Here is an 18,299-nt window from a genome sequence, read left to right as displayed (position 1 = left end):
CAAACAGCACGAAAAAGTGGTTCAAATGGCTCTGAGCACTATGAGACGTAACTTCTTAGGCCATCAGTCCCCTAGAACTTAGAACTACTTAAACCTAACTAACCTAAGGACGTCACACGCATCCATGCCCAAGGCAGGATTAGAAACTGCGACCGCAGCGGTCGCGCGGTTCCAGATTGCAGCGCCTAGAACCGCTCGGCCACCCAGTCGTCCTCAAACAGCACGTGTGAGAAATGAACACGTAAATCTTTCCGTGCGAGCTCCGATCTTTTCGTCACTAATGGAAAAAAAAAATCGCAGCCCCAAGAAGGAGTTGTGCGACATAAACGAAAGTTGGTATGCGTGCTTCAGCATCTGAAAGATGATGTGCATTCGAATTTCACGCCAGTCGCATAAGAGTGGCGCTAGTAGCGTCACTATAAAGACGCAAATCAGGTTTGCCTTAAATACAAGCAGTAACGGTCGTGACCTTTAGTTACCTTTCAGATTGGACGTGGGGAGTTGATGTTAGCCAAGAATGTTTTAAAGTCGACAAAGACGCCATTATCAACATCTCATTGAGTTTGAATGAGGTCCTGTAATAGGATTACGAGAAGCTGGATGTTCCTACTGCAATACTGAAGAAAAACTCGGCAGGAATATAGCCACTGTATATGACTGCTGGCAGCCCTGGTCACAAGAATATATGGTCGCTAGAAGACCGGGTCAGGAGGGCCAAATGGCACTACCAAGAGGGAAGACCATGGTTTTGGGCTTATGGCTCTCGCGCATCGGACTGCATCTGCAGCAGCAACTCGAGAAGCAGTTGGCACCACAGTGGCACAACAAACCGTTACAAATCGGTTACTTCAAGGACAGCACAGAGACAGACGCCCTGCAGCGTGCATTCCGCTGACCCCAAACCACTGCCATTTGTGACTTCTGTTATTTCAAACGAGAGATCATTGGAGGGCAGGATGGAGCTCTGGTGTGTTTTCTGATGAAATCTGGTTCTGACTCGGTGACAACACTGGTCATGTGTTGGTTAGGAGGAAGCCAGTTGAAGGCCTGCAACCAACCTGTCTGCGTGCTAGACACACCGAACCTGCACCTGGAGTTATGGTCTGGAGTGCAACTTTGTATGACAGCAGGAGCTCTTTCGTGTTTATCCCACGCACCCTGACCTCAAATTTGTTCACCAGTCTGGTGTTTGGACCTGTTTTGTTGTCATTTATGAACAGCACTCCTGGGCGTGTTTTCTAACAGGATAACGCTCACCCAGATACCGCTGTTGTAACCCAACATGCTCTGCAGAGTGGTGACATGTTGCCTAGGCCTACTCTATCACCAAATCTGTCTCTAATCGAGCACATATCGCAGACCATCGGACGATAATTCCAGCGTCATCCACCAACGGCATTACCCGTCCCTGTATTGACCGGTCAAGTGCAACAGGCGTGGAATTCCATCCCAAAAACTGACATCCGGAACCGGTACAACACAATTCACGCGCGTCTGCTTGCTTACATTCAACATTCTGGCGTTTAAAAAATGGTTCAAATGGCTCTAAGCACTATGTGACGTAACATCTGAGGTCATCAGTCCCCTAGACTTTAGAACTACTTAAACCTAACTAACCTAAAGACATCACACACATCCATGCCCGAGGCCGGATTAGAACCTGCGACCGTAGCAGGCCCGTGGTTCCGGACTCAAGCGCCTAGAACCGCTCGGCCACAGCGGCCCGCACTGGCTGTTAAATTAGTTATTAATGTACAAGCATTTCATATTTGTACTGACTTATCTCGCGCTTAAGTTAACATGCGATCTTGCAACGTTTATCGCTTAAATATGTTACCTAGACAGCGGTATCCCCGAAATTTCATTACTCTACATTAATTATTCTTTGGCTTTGCGATTTCTTCCCGTTAGGGTATTTCATCACAATGATCATTTCCCCATATGCAGGTAACTGAGGCTTAGTTTTTCCTACGCTAAATAGCATATCGGACAACAAGTATCCTGCAGCGAATTCTTGTCAGCTGCCAGGTTTTCAGCTTTCTCCCAATTTATGCCCATGCATTACAGATCGTTTGCAAAAGTTTCTTTCCAACTGTTACGAGTTCTTCTTCGGTATCCACCCGCTGGTTTCTAAAACAATGCTGACTAGGGGATTCTTCCATCTTTCATGCGCAGGACATGCCCCTGAACCTTCAGTGTTCTTTCAGCAACGATTTTGTGTAGGCTGCGCAGACCACTTCTCCTCAGCACTTCATGATTTGAATCTGTCGCGATAACTGATCTTCAAAATTTGCCTCAGGAGTCATTGGTGAGTTTCTGTACTGATTTTGCTAACATTTTCCAAGTCTCTTACGCGTATATGGCTATCGGTCGGATGACAATACACCCGCAGCTTATTTGATGTACCTCGGATTCATTGGAAGATAGCAAATGCCTTTCAAGTTCCGCTCCGATATCTGCAGCTACTGCGACTTAGATGTTGGTGAGAGTCAACAAAATATTTTGGCATTCGAAGAAGGAATTTGGTAGTTGAACGTTCTTGAAAAACTTTCGCCGAAACTGAAAACGCCTTTATTTTATGGTTACCATCAAGATTCGCTTACTATATTCGCGATATTCTTGTCTCTATTTCACGATAATATAGAACGAGCTACCCTTCTTTGAACTTTTTCGATGTCCTCCATCAATCCTGTCTGGTTAGGATCCAAAACTGCACTCCAGAAGAGGACGAACAAGCGTATTGTAGACAGTCTCTTTAGTAGATTTATTGCACCTTTTATGTGTTTATCCAAGAAACGCAGTCTGTGGTTCGTCTTTCCACAACATTTTCTATGTAACTGCTTCAGTTTAAGTTGTTCGTAATTGATTTTCCTAGGTATTTAGTCGAATTGACAATCTTTAAATTTGTGTGATTTATCTTGTATCCAAAATTTGACGGAATTTTTTAGCACTTTTCGTTGCTGGGTCAACTGTCACTTTTCGCACTAAGTAGATGACTTGTCTAAATCATTTTGCAGTTCATTCTGATATTATGATGACTTTACTAGACGGTAAACGACACCTTCATCTGCAAAGGATCTAAAAGGTCTGCTCAGATCGTCTCCTTGGTGTACATTAGATATCACTTCCGTTTCACTAGATGAGTTTCCATCAATTAGTAAGAACTGTGACCTTTCTGAACAGAATAAAATAAAAATAATTGTAATTCTTCAGTCCGAACAAGTTTTTGGGAGATTTCTCTTAGTTATCAAGCAAATAAATAGGATACCATAGAGAGTTAACACTGCTTCGACAATAATGAAATTATTCACTCCTCCGCGTTGTTTTCTGTTGTCAGACCTATTGGGTGCGGTATAGGATAGTGGCACATAACGTGTCAAGTAATCACTAAATAGCCTCCCACTGTTAATGTTAGGCAACTGCAGCCAGAAACTAAAATACCCCTGACTATAGCGGATTATCATCGCCTTTTAGCAGTAACAGTAACGTACACTCATAAATACCGTGATCGAGGCAATCAGTTGCTTTACTTTCAAAACGAGCTGACCCCGTCTGGAAAACTCAATTTAGGGCTAGTGTTCGTGTGGTTTAATACAGCAACACAAACGATATACAGAGTGCCCTAAAACTCCCCTCACAAACTTCTAAGACTTGAAAAGGGGACCGAGCAGATATACAGGGTGGATAAAAATCGTCACTAAATTTTAACCCTGGATAATTGATGCTAGTAAGTACCAAAATTACTAACGTCGTGTAGGTCGACAACGCACAATTCTTAAACTACGGAAACTTGGCGCCACGCATCCCGATTGGCACCGGGATTGTCCTGTTGCCGGATGCTCTGAACAACGCATCACCGAGAATGCTTTGCCTGCCGGAGATCACGATGTATCCAAGGCGGCCCGCACGCTCGGTGGTAGGGCGCCAGCCTTTCACTTTGGGGACCTGGGGGCGAATCCGCCGGGGTCCCGACACATTCATTGTAGTTTCATGATAAGACGTACCGGAAAAAAACCCGTCAACAGCTGTTAGTTCGCGTACAGAAAGTCTTTTACAAATTGTGAAGGCCCAGAAAAGGGCCTTTCTTGTAGCTAGGCGCTCAAACAGGTGACCCTCTGACCCGACACAAGCTTGGTAACGCCGAACGGGGTTTTGCCGAACTCTTTCAAAGGTTCCTGGTATTGCCTTGATGGATTGGCTGCTTGTTGAATGCGATCCATTAATGCTCTTCGTTTCTAGGTGGTTCGCGTTCGGGTGGGTGATCTAGAACCTTGAAGAATCCCCACAGGAAAAAGCCCAGTGTCGTGAGGTCTGGTGATAGCGGGGGCCATGTCCTGCGAGCACTTCTGCTAGTTACCCGGCCGTCGAAAAGTTTATTTAAATATCTGCGTACAGCAGGACTGTTATGTGGGGGCGCCCCATTATGCTGCAACCACATGCGTAGCCCTATGTCCAGCAGGCCTGGTAGAGTTTCCTGCAAAAAATGAAGGTAATTTGCCCTGGTAAGTCGAAGAGGTAGACGAACCGGCCAAATCAGATGGTCACTCACAATGCATGCCCAAATGTTGAGCGAAAATCGTTCCTGGTGTCCGTGGACGTACGTGAGGTGAGGATTTCCCTTTGTCCAGTAATGAACGTTTCGAGTGTTGTAAAGGCCATCCCGATGGAAGATGCACTCGTCGGTAAACAACACAATGATGGGGAAGTCGGGATCTCATGCAACACGTCACAGAAACCACCAGCAATAGACTGTGTTCATAGTCCGACACAGGATTTAGCTCTTGAAAAGAGTGGAAACTAAATGGATGCTGGCTGTCATACCTCAAAACCTCCCGGACTAACCAATGAGTGACCCCGTGTCGTGTCCAATGGCGCGAGTACTTGTTGTAAGTGCTTCCTCGAAGCGCTCGAGAACATTCTCTTCAAATGAAGCATCCCGTCGTCGTGTTCGAGGTCTTCCAGCATCGCCATGATATCCCGGTGACGAGCCTGTTTCGCCAAGTCACCGGTGTATTGATGTAAACGTTTGCGGGTGTGAGTGGCGTCTTGCTGGGTATCGTCCCTCATACAGCCGTTGAGCTTCATGCTCGTTACCGCCGTCTAGTCCATAAACAAAAACCATATCCCGTTATTCTTCAAACGAATACTGTGCCGCCATGCTTACTGTATGACTAAATCGCAGGTGACGTGTGTGCTCCGAAGCGAAGCTTACGTGTGAACGACTCTGACGTGAGGTGGAGACAAACAGCAAGACCTATTCGACACGTGTATCATGTTGGGGCAGTGACGGAGCGAAAGACTTTTGCGTATGTGAACCGACAATCGTAGCCATGCCCGTCAACCGACGAACGGCAACAGGGCAATCCCAAGGCGAATCGGGGCGCGTGGCGCTAAGTTTCCGCAGTTTAAAAATGGTGCGCTGTCGACCTAGACAACATTAGTAAATTCGGTTCCCACTGGAATCAGCTGTCCAGGATTAACATTTCGTGACACAATTTTTCTCCACCCTGTATTCTGAATTGGAACCCATAGCTGGAAACGTACCGTTTCCGTGTTACAGCCATTTGAATACATGTTAGTAACGTGACCACTTTTACAAGTAACTTATTAGATGTGACCCAGTACATCATTTGTTTTAAAATTGCTCTCATTAATAATGAAAGAAACAAAAAGGAAACTTAGTCAGTTTTCACAAACGATGTTGTTTACAGTTATACTTAAACCGTTTTTATCCTTTTAAAGGAGAGTTAGCATTCTGATCCACTACAAGTTAAGTTCAATGTAGCGACCACCAAGTTCGACGCACACATTATACCTATGAATGGTGTTGTGGTAAACACTCTCTGTCATTTCTGGTATCGTTGCAATCTGCCCTGCAGCGACCACAATGGCGTGCCACCAGATCTTCTTTTGTCTCTACACGAGTCTCATAAACCAAACTCTCCATGCGACCCCAGACGAAAAAGTCCAGTGGAGTCAAATCCAGTGATGGTGAAGGCCATACGATTTGACCACCTTGGCCTATTCACCTGTGTCCGAATTGTTGGTACAGATGTTCCCGAACATGATGCTAAAAGTGAGCGGAGGCGCCGTCATGCTGAAACCACATGTCTTGACGGACCCTCAATGGTACAGCATCTAGCAACACACCCAGTGCTTGTTTGTAGGAAGGGCAACTAGATGGGACCCGAAGTCCGAGTGGCTGCATATACGATCCAATCACATGACCATCCAGAATACATGTTCACTCATGGATACCACAACTATGTAGGAATTCTTGGATATGAGTGGCGTTTTCGTCTTCCCAGACATGGCTTATTCAAGAGTTGAGAACACAGTCGCCAGTAAATTTACATTCATCTGTGAAGAGAATGCATCGTGGAGGTACTAGGGGCGCGTTGACCCAGCGGCGCAGTAACTGCGTACAGAACTCAACGCGTGGTGCAAAATCGGCATTAATGGCTGTAACTTTTGGAGGTGGTATGGATGTAGTTGTTGGTCATGCAGAACATACCAGGCAGTGCTGGGAGCGACATCCATTGCACGCGCAGTTTCTCTTTTACTCGTTGACGGGTTCTCTTCCAATTCGGGTGTTCGGCGTCTTCTTGGTGTACCACAGTCTCCACTTGCTGACGGTGAAGGTGCCCCTTTTTCGAAGCCTTTGAGTAACTGTGACGAAAAGGGTATGTGGTGGAGTCGGAAGTTTTGGATAACGATCTTGATAAAGGCGATGAGCAGCTCTTCCATTGCTGTGGGACGTACGACGAACGTATCCGTTAGGAAAGTGTGGCGAAATTTGGGGTTAATGGGCTACGGTAGCAGATGACCTACGCGAGTGCCTTTGAGAACAGCACATCGCCTGCAGCGCCTCGCCTGGGCTCATGACCATGTCGGTTGAACCCTATACGACTGGAAAACTGTGGCGTGGTCAAATGAGTCCCGATTTCACTTGGTAAGAGATGATGGTAGGGTTTGAACGTGGCACAGACCCCACGAAGCTGAGGACCCAGGTTGTCAACAAGGCACTGTGCAAGTTGGTGGTGGCTCCATAATGGTCTAGGCTGTATTTGTTTACATGGAATGGACTGGATTGTCCGGTCCAAATGAATGGATTATTGATTGGAAATTGTTATGTTCGGCTACTTTGAGCCATTCATGCAGTCATACTTCACGTTCCCCAGTATGTCACTGGGCCAAAATTGTTTTAGATTGGTTTGGAGCACATTCTGCACAATTTGAGGAAATGAATTGGCTACTCAGATCATCCGATCTGAATCCCATCTAACTTATGTGACGTAATCGAGAGGTAAGTTCGTGCATAAAATCCTGCACCGGCAGCACGTTCTCAATTATGGACGGCTGTGAAGCAACATTGCTTAATATTCCAGTGGGATACTTCCAACGACTTGTTGAGTCTATGTCACGTCTAACTGCTACATTTCCCCGGACAAAAAGAGGTTTGACGCGATATTAGAAGGGATCCCATGACTTGTGACCTCAGCCTATGAGAGCTGCTGTGAAACAAACTGCAACGCAATAAAATACTGTGTAAAAGAAATATCGATAGCAAATCAATTCGGATATTCCTCCCAAAGAAATCATTATGTGCAGCTATTCTCATTGGCTGCCGCATATTATCACCCGGCTCGCTGCAAAAGACAGAAGCAAACAGTCAACAACAGCGCGCAGTGGAAGAGTTTCGAACATCGTAGGTTGCAATTTGGATAAATACTTGTGTATTGCGAGAATATGCTTCACTGGTAGTCCGTGCTGAAATTCCTCTACACTCTTTCATTTTCATAATACATACATCACCAATAACCGGATGTATGAAAACACTGAAGCGAAAGATTATATGTAAACAAACCAAAGACATTCGCTTAAGGCAGTTGTACATTATAGACATACTGCAATGGTGAAACAAGACTGGTAGCAAAGATTTTATTTTTCTTAAGACGAACGAGTAACTACGTCAATCTCAATTAAACGACAAAGTTGTAGCCTAACACTGATGTTATTCAATCTGTAGATTAAGGAAGAAGTGAACGAAATCTATGAGAAACTTCGAGATGGAATTAAAGTTTAGGGAGAAAAAATGAAAATTTGAGCTTTGAAATTCTGACAGAAACGGCAACGGACTCGAAAGCAGTTAGACGGAATGATAATGTCTTGAAAAGAGGTTATGAGATGAATAATCTACAAAACTAAAATGAGGCTAATGGAATGTAATCGAAATAAATCAGGCGTTGCAAAGGGAATTAGGTTAGAAAATGAGACACTAAAGATAGTGATAAGTTTTGTCATTTGGGCAGTGACATAAGTGACGATGGGCCAATTAGAGAGGCTATAAAATGCAGACTGGCAACAGCAGGAATAAACGTTTGAAAAACAGGAATTGATTAGCGTAGAGAAGGAATTTAAATGTTAGGAAGTCTTTTCTGTATCCTTGTACGGTAGAGAAACGTGGACGATACGCAGTTCAGATAAGAAGAGACTAGAAGCTTTTCAGATGTGTTGCTACAGAAGAATACTGAAGATCACATGGGTAGCAGGGTAACTAATAGGCAGGTACTCAATCGATATGGTGAAAAAAGCAATTTATGGCACAACTTGACTAACGAAAAGAGCTATTTATAGGACACTTCCTGAGGCATCAAGAAATCATGACTTTGGTAATGGAGGGAAGTGTGGGAGGTAAACATTGTAGAATTTGTGTGACACCTCAAATAATACTTAAAATATGATGCTTCAAGGGCAGACTCCACAATAAAAATTCATTTTTTTCCAAAAAATATTAATACTGTATCACGTCCTTGGAGTGTTTACTCAGATGCTAAAACATATCTTATAGAGAAAGACAAAAATTAATATCATTGTATCTTAAGACATTCTGCGAGAAAGGTGCAAATATTAACTATACCCTTTTTTGTGGGGTGGGGATTCAACATAAGCAAGAAAACAGCGAATATATAAATAACGAACATCTTTCTAACATGCTATCTGTTTCCAAATAAATCGTAGTCACTACTACCAGTTTTTCACTAACTTTCTTCTGTCTAAGTGTTGAAATGTATTTTGCTTTTTATTTTCTCAAAGATATAAATTCTACGATTCCAATTCAATTGCATATTCAGGCAATTGTTTCATAGAGAAAGAATGAGCAATATTAGTGGAAAACCTGGGCTTGAATACAGTAAGAAGGGTCCAATGGATGTAGGCTGTAGTAGTTCTGCAGACATGAACAGGCTTGAACGAGATAGACTCGTGGTCCATCAAACTAGTCTTCGGACTGAAGGTCACATCAACAACAATGAAATAAAGAACTTAATGTTTCTTATGGACTGTATGTACTGTGTGTATAAGGGGCGATCAAAAAACTGCCGTCTGAGGGCGTTGCTGCAGCGTATATGCAACCCAGCGCTACTCCGGTGCGGGTTTATAAGCACCAAAATATAGGCGAAGGTCTTCTGCGGCCTTCGAACAGAAACGTTTTGATTGCCACCTATAGGTTTATGTAAGCATAGTTCTAAGGATGTATTTTCTGAGGATACAGAAGGTGCATTTTTGTTTCACAAAGTTCCGAATGGTGTAGCGAAACAACAAGCTGAAAACCACCTGGTAAACAAAGTAAGATGCCGAGCTTAAGAAGTACTGAGTGGAAGAATTTACTGTGTAATAATGTGCTAACGTAATTTCCTGGGAAGGAAGCGTTTGTAATCTTACTTTACTAGTTCTAAACAGCGGTTCAGTGGAGTCATGACTATATGTGGAAACGAGAGAAGGTGATTAACATGTAGCAATTAAGGATTAATTAAGTAGGAAACTACATGATAAACAAGGAGGCATACCAAACATAAGGAACAATTAAGTGGAACAATTTTCCTGTCAAATGATATATTAAAGCAATTTGCTGAGACAGAAGAGCTTTGGTAATTTTATTGTACTATTGTGTTGTGCAGGATAAAGTAGGTTAAGGAATAGCCAATGAACTGTGTAGATTATGCTACATGCGAGTAAGGAGAGGAGGATGAAACCTGTGTTCATTCTGTGTTATTATGTCAGTCTGAACATTTGTTTGGATGTTTTTGTCCAGATACGTAAACAGATACAAATTGTGTGTGTGGAGCAACCATTACATCTCTATCCCTTCCACTTTGAGATAGAGAGTACTGTAGCATCTGATGGGCTATGCAGTCATAAACCACGACTTTGTCTCCAGAGGTAGGAGGCGTCCGCCTTTGCTGCGGACTATATCCAGAAGACTTAGCGGCTTTGAACTGCTCGGTGTTCCTCCAGGTTAACTACTTCCTGCTGGCGGCCACTTCTCTAGCGGGACGCCTGTTTGAGCCTGGACTGGAGGTGAGCTGATCTCACTGGTCCTGTACACTGGTTTCTGAAGGCTTCCATTGACGCTGATCATCGCGCAGGTTGGGTACACGGCACCAACGCCATCGTGCTGGGAGTTACAGTTTGAGTGCCGTCCCTGGGGGTTGCAGTCTGAGTGCCGTCCTTCCTTGTGCTCTATTCCGCTGCTTGAGGCAGGCCAGCAGCCTGGACAGCATACTCATACATCAACCTCTACGGCCTTCCTGCTGACTCCAGAGGGTGAGACAGCTTACACACACAGCTACCGCACGCGACTGCTATGGTCGCAGTTTCGGATCCTGCCTCGGGCATGGATGTGTGTGATGCCCTTAGGTTAGTTAGGTTTTAGTAGTTCTAAGTCTAGGGGATTGATGACCTCAGATGTTAAGTCCCATAGTGCTTAGAGCTATTTGAACCATTTTGAACACAGCTACCCAGATGTGCCTGCTTACGACGGCTCACTGACCTCTGTGGCTCAGTACGTCATATTGGTGTCAGTGGCCACACCTCCATCAGCGACTATACCTCTGTACCTAACAAGAAAAAAAGTCTAGTTCAGCCAGGGATGTCATGCTAATGATACACTGCTCCCTTCCAGTCACCAAAACCACTTTCAACCCACGACCCGGAGAAGGAGCTGGCGTTACTTCCTGACCTTTGCACAGCTGTTTCCTCCATCACAGCAGAGGTCACACCGCTGGCCTCGACAAAAGAAGAAAAGAGACCCATACGATCTGTTACTGATTGTATGAAAGTTCTGGGTAACTCTGCTCATACTGACCAGAATTATGCACATTTAAAAGTTCCAAAAATAAATGTCCAGGCCACTATATACATCTTATGTTATGTCCGAAATTTTACAATAGATTCTTACAACATTTGTTTGCAAATCGACCGTGACATCATGTCTGTGACATTCAGTTACTGATTCATCCATATGTTGGCCGTGTATGATTCTTTCCCATATTCGTTCAAAACTATCGCATTTGGTTTTCATCTACTTGAAACACTAATTTTCGCTTGAATTAATTTTTGTGACACGTAAACTCTGGCTTCCAATACATCAAATGAGGCGTCAGTGAGATGGAAAACATTTGCAAATCATGTAGAACGAATCTAACTAGCATCATGACTTCAAATCCACGAGTAGCAATAGAGCCTGCTTCGTCTCACTTATTTAGATCTATTATGTTGAAAAGTGGGAACAGTTAACTACGATAAGATTTAAACGAAACTATATGCAGAACTTCACCACTTGACAGGTTTGGGCAGTTGTTTTTTAGTTCCTCACACAGAACCCAAGTTCTTTTTTTTTACTCTGAAAAAAATAGTAAGACCTTTCAAAGAGGGAAAAACGGTATTTTTTATCTCTGACACGACTTACTGAATTCGGTCACATGAAAAGGTGAACGAAAATTGCAGTAGAAAACACGTTTATCACTCTTAATTGCAATCGATTGAAATGAACAGCTGCAACTCCAGCTCCATCGTAACTCTGAGCATCTTCATGAATTTTAAAAATCTTCCTTGGACTTGAAGAATAGCTTCGATATAGTCAAGTATTGAAGAGACCTACGAGAAGTTACTTGCACCAGCTACTTCACCCAGAAGAACTAAGACAACATTCGATTCATCTATTTTTCTTTCTAATTTTATTCGAGTGCGTGTTTGAACAGAAGCAGTCAAGTCATTCTGTATTAGATTTTACACTACTGTAAACACGGAAGAATGTTCTAAATGATGTTTAAGCTTTTCGTTATATTCAGTGAGAAAATGTAAAAGTTAAAAAGAATTGCATGTATTCAGCTTTTGCATATTAGGGAATCCTGACAGCCACTCTTTGCTATTCTAGGGATACGTACTGAAACATCATATGCCAGATTTTTATTTATGATGCGTGATTCAGTCGTAGGCCTACTCTGTTGTATCAAGTTCTTCTCCTCTTGGCCACAGAGTGGCACATTTACACTGGCGCTGTCCCGCTTGAATTCCCATGGTTTCCCTGCTCAGCGGTGCGATACACAACGAGCTGGGTTGCTTACCTATCCGCCAAGAGTAGCATGATCATGCGATTGTTATAATAAATTGTTAAAGCTATTTATGGCGCTGAGGTAACAGAAATCTATGTACTAGATTCGTAATTATTTATTTGCTTAACCACGAAAAAGCTTTTCCCTAGTACCGAAAAATAAATCACACCTTTGGTCTTTCTAACGTCACACCACGGCCTGTAGTCAGCTCAGTGCGGGACCTGGAGGCCGGGTGTATAGGCAGGTAGCCGCGGTTCCTGGCGCTCCAGCCATTGTGTCTACAGCCCAATCTGAGAACATCCCTCATTGCCTCTCTCGTAACTTATCCCTTTAGTTGGCAGAGTTGGTCTAAAGCACATAGAAATCGGGGTAGTTTATACACTACTGGCCATTAAAATTGCTACACCAAGAAGAAATGCAGATGATAAACGGGTATTCATTGGACAAATATACTAGAACTGACATGTGATTACATTTTCACGCAATTTGGGTGCATAGATCCCGAGAAATCAGTATCCAGAACAACCACCCCTGGCCGTAATAACGGCCTTGATACGCCTGGGCATTGAGTCAAACAGAGCTTGGATGGCGTGTACAGGTAGAGCTGCCCATGCAGCTTCAACATGATACCACAGTTCATCAAGAGTACTGACTGGCGAATTGTGACGAGCCAGTTGCTCGGCCACCATTGACCAGACGTTTTCAGTTGGTGAGAGATCTGGAGAATTTGCTGGCCAGGGCAGCAGTCGAACATTTTCTGTATGCAGAAAGGCCCGTACAGGACCTGCAACATGCGGTCGTGCATTATCCTGCTGAAATGATGGGTTTTGCAGGTAATGAATGAAGGGTAGAGCCATGGGTCGTAACACATCTGAAATGTAACGTCCACTGTTCAAAGTGCCGTCAATGCGAACAAGAGGTGACCGAGACGCGTAACCAATGGCACCCCATACCATCACGCGGGGTGATACGCCAGTATGGCGATGACGAATACACGCTTCCAAAGTGCGTTCACCGCGATGTCGCCAAACGCGGATGCGACCATCATGATGCTGTAAACAGAACCTGGATTCATCCGAAAAATTGTCCTTTTACCATTCGTGCTCCCAGGTTCGTCGTTTAGTACACCATCGCAGGCGCTCCTGTCTGTGATGCAGCGTCAAGGGTAACCGCAGTCATGGTCTCCGAGCTCATAGTCCATGCTGCTGCAAACGTCGTCGAACTGTTCGTGCAGATGGTTGTCGTATTGCAAACGTCCCCATCTGTTGACTCAGGGACGAGACGTGGTTGCACGATCCGTTACAGCCATGCGGATAAGATGCCTGTCATCTCGACTGCTATTGACACGAGGCCATTGGGATCCAGCACGGCATTCCGTATTACCCTCTTGAATCCACCGATTCCATATTCTGCTAACAGTCATTGGATCTCGACCAACTCTAGCAGCAATGTCGCGATACGATAAACCGCAATCGCGATAGGCTACAATCCGACCTTTATCATTGGCGGGAATGTGATGCTACGCATTTCTCCTACTTACACGAGGCATCACAACAGCGTTTCACCAGGCAACGCCGGTCAACTGCTGTTTGTGTGTGATAAATCGGTTGGAAACTTTCCTCATGTCAGCACGTTGAAGGTGTCGCCACCGGCGCCAACCTTGTGTGAATCATTTGAAAAGCTAGTTATTTGCATATCACAGCATCTTCTTCCTGTCGGTTAAATTTCGCGTCTGTAGCACGTCATCTTCGTAGTGTAGCAATTTTAATAGCCAGTAGTGTAAAAATGGAAACATTCTCTGGTCCTTTCTTTGACAATGATGCATAAAAGCAACATTTTCTCTCCGTGATCCAGAGATATTTTGGACTCATAGTTGCGAATATTGCCACCAATGGACTTCGCAGTTGTAGTCTTTGCACTGTTGTCTGTATAAGTGGTACCAAATGTTCTTGAACATTTTTTTGTTGCTCTGTATATCTTCTGGTCTACCATACCTTGTACTTATTTAGTAACAGAGGTTCTAAAAGTGAATTGTAATCCTTAATATCTTATGGCCGTACCGCGCGGAGTATAGAAAATGTCAGTAAAATGATGTTGCTTGTAGTTTTGGGAATAAAAAACATTTTTCTGACAGGGATTGCCAATCTATGGTCAGTTTTTACAGAAGGAAATGAATTCATGATCCTTGTACGGCACAAGGAAACGCCTAGATGCTGCGATGTTTCGTGAAACTTCGTATCTGTCTGACGGTGAAGGAGCCTCTGAGCCTCAAATCGTGTAAGATGACAATGGCCATGATCCTGACAGCAGAGAGCCTATTCCTTCTAGCAAATACGGATAGAAGAATCAGATATAGACTCAAAAAGCGACAGTGTTGGTTTTGAAGAAACTAACCGAACCACGTTGGATACTTTACCTAGAAATTAAAAACAAAAGTAAGAGCCAAGAGAAGAAAAATCAGTGGGAGGAATTATTTGGCATTACGATGAGAAAGAAAATTGGAATTCTACTTTGTGTTTTGTGCCTTTATGAGTAGAACATGTACCTCAGATTGGCAGCTTTTCTTGCAAGCAACATCTCGTAGCCGGCTGATGTGACCTTGCGGTTGTAGGCGCTTCAGTCCGGAACCGCGCTGCTGCTACAGTCGCAAGTTCGAATCCTACCTCGGGCATGGATGTGTGTGATGTCCTTGGGTTACTTAGGTTTAAATAGTTCTGAGTCTAGGGGACTGATGACCTCAGATGTTAAGTCCCATAGTGCTCAGAGCCATTTTAACCATTTGAACATCTCGTATATTTGAAAAATAAAAATGGAAATTATAAAAAAAAAATCATGTAATGTTGTTCATATCACTATACAAGGTTTTAAGGGTATAAGTGTAGGTATTGTGATCATTGGTACCTTAATACATACCCGCTTCAGTGAGTTAGTTGATTTCCCTCCGCATCTAACGGTCTTCTTGCAAACACGTCACAAATTTACTACCTGATGTTTACTACATGGTCGTAACTGCACCACTAAGTGGACTATGCCTATCAGTATAGACCAACCGTTTCTCTTCCATGTGTCAGCCTTTCAGCCTGCTACCCAGGGGAAAATAAGCATTGATAGCTTGCTCTTGACGTACGTACTTGGGAAAACTAGCCACCCTAAAGACATAATACTCTTAATAGCTATAATTTTTAGTCCGCAAATGAAGTACTGATATAATGTTGTTCACTACACTGTCCTTACTCACAAATAAAAACATCTGCACTTATACCCCTGACTCCTTGCATAGAATGAAAATAATCAGCGAAATAATTTTTTGCTGTAGATACTTTTCGATTTGGCAAATAAAGAGTTAAAGTGAGCGTGAACTTACGAATTTAGTTGAGAATCATGAAAAATCAGCAGCACTGATCCGAAAATATTGTATAACATTGCTGTTGTCAACCCATGAAAGCACTTATTTAAACTTCAATGTTTCCATCAGTTTCACTTTTGTTTCTGTTTTATTCTGGGCAAGAAATGCTTACCTTACATCCATTGAACACGCGTTGCTATCATTTGTCCATTTCCCACACTTCACCTGATTATGAAAATTCGGAGAAATAACCATTGTGTAATTTATAGGGAGTTATGTTCGCATTACACTCACTCCCTGACCAAAAATGCTCTAGTATTTATAGATGTGTCATTCTTTCCATTAAAGGGTGCGTTGCCGAGGACACACGTCGGCAGTGAACACGGCAATCGAGTTGATGAAACAGTTCGGTTAAGATCCGGATATTTTGGCACCCAAGAAGGTAATATGAAGTCTTTATCACGCTTTTCCAGCCATTTACAGAGGCTTACACCCACATGGTAAGATCTTGTTAAAAGATTTTACTCTGTCGCCCTGTACAAGTAAATGTGACCTGCATACAGATTGATGAACATTTGCTTGGACATGAATTAATGGTCAGGCAACAACCCAATTGTCCTAGCCTGAATTCGCTCAGCATTAGTTACGAAATGTTCTTTCTTTAACGTTTCCTGCTGGACCATCTAACGTCCAGCCGTTCTATGAAGCAGAAAACGTAGGCCTCGTAGAAAAGGACTATCATTTGCAGCCCACTGCGATACTGTAGACACGATGCATCACCCTCTATACCCCATCCCTTCTTTCTCTTTTTTCCATACTCACTCCTAACAGCTCGACCACACAATTAAACCTCAAGCACTCGTCAGAGTCATTCTGGCGACCCTTTGTACAGGATGTTCGGAAGTTCCCATCACAGACTTCTAGGACTTCTAGAGGGGAGTGAGTATATAATAATTTGACCAGAAACCCATGTCCGCAAACGAACCGTTTCCGTTCTATGACGGTTACAGTTCAGATGTTTAGCTCGTCCACTTCTGTTTGAGGAATTGAACTGGGAGTGACGCAGTATAATTATTAGGTAAGTATCCGACAGGAAACGTAACGAAACATCCATTTATCACTTAAGCACATTTGTTTGTATTAGCACCTAAACATCACAAAACAGAACGCAGCGTCCTGTAAGTACAGAGCAGTACTGATACAATACAACAGCGGCTCGATGTGGTGACTACCAACGTTGTTAGAGACATTGTAGCCGCGAAGCACGTTCTGGTACACACTTTGCATCCTACATGCTATCTCTTCAATTTCTACTGCAGCGGCCAGAACTCATGTCAGGGGCAGAAAAGCAAAACGTTGTAGGACGAAAGGACTAAGAAAGCGGGATGATGATTCCAAAAAAAGCTATAAAGGACAAACGAGAAGCATTTTTGAAATATCTGTTAAAAAAGAAACAGGAAGATGAAAGCGAATATCGCAGGAAGAGAACAATCGCTAAAAAGAGACCTACGCAGAAAACAGACAGAATTGGGGAGAATCATGATATCTACAGACCTCAATCACAGACGTCCAAAATTATTAAAAAGGTAAGCAGTGAGGTTAAATAGAATTTTAAAATGGGTCTCACCCATTTACCTTCATTGTTGTAGTACTTACGGGATCTGCAATCTCAACATCAGAGTCTCTTACAATTCAACTCTCAGTGAACTATTCAGCAGAAACCATTTATATATGTGAACTTAAATAAGTATTAAACAAAATAAAAAACAAGTGTGAAGCAGTAGGAGAAGATTCAGTCAATCTAGAGCTGTTCAAATATCCAATCAAATCATTTATAGACAGATTTTTAAACTTGTTAAACTTGTTCAACATGATGAACAGAAGACGATATACCTGGGAGCTGGACTAAGACAAATGTCATTCCTATCTTTAAAAAAAAGCATACTTGAAGAAGTTTGATAATTACCGATTAATAAGCTTACTGAACTCGGCATATAAAACTTTTGCCGGCATCATCCAAAATAAATAATCATGAGCGAAAGATAAAATGGCTTTCGAAAAGCAAGATCATGTTGAGATGGTTGTTTTCCATTGAAACTGGTAATAGAAAAAACAGAAAATCTAGTCTAGAAACATTTATCGCCTTCGTCGACTTCAAAAAAGCTTTTCGTAAAGTCAACAGGAACAAATTATTACAGAAGTTGGTGGATGATCATGTTCTCCATGAACTTATCGAAAATATGTACAAAATCTACAGAACAAATTTAATCTCTGTCAAGAAAGGGTATAAATTATCAGAGTGGGGTGGAATTCGATTGGTATGCGGCCTTTCACAACCTTTGTTTATTATTTATGGAGTAAAATCAACCTAGAATGGAGAAAAATCCGCATTGCTTCATTCAAATCAACAGTAACACAAAGCTAGACGCTTTACTTTTTGCAGATGATTTGGCTCTTGTAGCATCTTCAGAGGGTGACATGCAGCGTTCTACACGCAATATACAGATTATATTCCAGAAATGCAGCATGGGCGTGAACATCGAAGAAACAAAAACTAC

The sequence above is a fragment of the Schistocerca americana genome, chromosome 5, assembly GCF_021461395.2.
Source record: "Schistocerca americana isolate TAMUIC-IGC-003095 chromosome 5, iqSchAmer2.1, whole genome shotgun sequence".
NCBI classification, from domain to species: domain Eukaryota; kingdom Metazoa; phylum Arthropoda; class Insecta; order Orthoptera; family Acrididae; genus Schistocerca; species Schistocerca americana.
This window is presented reverse-complemented; position numbering follows the sequence as displayed.